Below are 1,728 nucleotides of genomic sequence, written 5' to 3'. Positions count from 1 at the left end.
TGTGTGTGTGTGTGTGTGTGTGTGTGTGTGTTACAGTGGAGACAATGACATTACTGGGTTATCTAAGCCAATCTCTATGACTGCTCCTCTCTCTCCTAACTATACAGTACAACTTACTAAAAGACAACCCTCTCCCACCCTCTCCCCACCCTCCATCTCAGCCAGAGAGAGTGGGGCTTCAGGTGGCTAACACAAGGCCCATTGGCAGGTTTGGGTCAGGGATACAGAAGATCCCTGAGTCGCTACATAGCACCCTATGATGCTACACAGTGGCACTACTTAGAAACCTGTGGAGCTATATAACCCCTTGCATCGCTACAACACCTCTCTCCTCAACTTTCAGAGTTCACACAGGGGTCAGAGGTCATGGAGTGGACTTGGCAGTACCCACAAGGCTAAAGGTCATAGGTGACACAGGAGAAGGCAGTAGCTTGCAGACTCGAGGTCATGCCAGTGTGTTTTACAAAGTATGGGGTCGAGGTCTGTGTGTCTCAAACCTTTGTCAGTGCCTCACATATTTCCCTTCAAATAACAGGGGCTCTTCTGTGTTAGAGTGAACTAGAATTTGTCTATGCTGTGCGCGTGTGTGTGCGTGCGTGCGTGCGTGTAATAGATTGTTTATCATTCAGAGGTGCTCTGATATTTACAGTGGTAGAACACAATTATTTCAATCTGAAACGTGGTTTCATTTCTCATATTGCTGTTGAATGTGTATCTATACGAGTGCTAAAAAGGGTGTGCATCTATGAGAATGTCACGTTTGTGTGTGTAAGTGTGTATCAGTGTTTGTACAGCGTGCTTGGAGTGTGTGTGAGGGAGTTTAGAGTGCAAATGTATGCTGGCAGGGTTGTTGAACAGAGCATACACATGTCACAGTATATCAGTGCTCTGGGTCTATTTCTACTGTGTACATTACGTACCATATGTGTGTATGTGTACACACTATGTGTGTGGCTCTACAGTGTGTGTGTGTGTATAATCCATCTACAGTATATCTGTATCCTCTATGCTGAAGCTGGATCTGCGGCTGGAGTCGACCGAGGCCTCAGGGGACATGGCAGAGAGCAGGGGGTCTCCACCCAGAGGAGACAGGGGCTCGTCCATCATCAGGAAGCCCAGCTCGCCTCTCCTGCCTTGGGTACCAAGGCCGCCCAGCTCCCCAAGCCCCGACAGGCCCTCTGGGAAGCCAGGCACCCCGTCACACAAGTCCAGCGACTGGGCAAAGTCAAAGGGCTGGGAGCTGCCCACGGCTGAGTACTGGAGGGGAAGCTGGGGCTGGAGGTGAGGGGGCAGAGGGGGCAGCTGCCTGAGCTGGCCCTGCTGAGGCTGGAGGTGGTGGGACTGGGGGTGGTGGAGGTGTTGCTGGCCCTGGGCCTGAGCCTGCTGCTGGTGGAGCTTCTCCTCAGGGCTGGTCTCCTGTTTGATGTAGGAACCCATCAGGTCCCCAGAACCCATCCCAGAGGGAGAGGAGCTGGGGAGGCCGTGCAGACGAGCCTGCATCTCTAACTCCTACACACAGACAGAGCAGGGAGAAAGATATCCATTTGGGCAGGAGGTTAGGAAGTGCAGCTTCAGTTTCCACCTCATTTTGTGGCAGTGTGCACATAGCTTTGTCTTCTCTTGGAGCCAGGTCTGCCTACGGCGGCCTTTTTCAATAGCAGGCGTATATCTGTCTGTTTATTCTCCAATAACCTCCAACACTCATTACTCATTCTACACTATAAGGTC

At 51.4% G+C, this 1,728-nt stretch overlaps 1 pseudogene; it reads right to left on the bottom strand.

Moving 5' to 3' along the window:
* Positions 1 to 1,728, bottom strand: part of LOC112072130 (transcription factor EB-like) — a 71,102-nt pseudogene that overhangs the window by 1,229 nt on the left and 68,145 nt on the right.

This window comes from Salvelinus sp. IW2-2015, unplaced genomic scaffold (assembly GCF_002910315.2).
Source record: "Salvelinus sp. IW2-2015 unplaced genomic scaffold, ASM291031v2 Un_scaffold1829, whole genome shotgun sequence".
In the NCBI taxonomy this organism is placed as follows: Eukaryota; Metazoa; Chordata; class Actinopteri; order Salmoniformes; family Salmonidae; genus Salvelinus; species Salvelinus sp. IW2-2015.
Note: the sequence above shows the minus strand (reverse complement) of the source record. Positions and strands in the feature narration are given on the sequence as shown.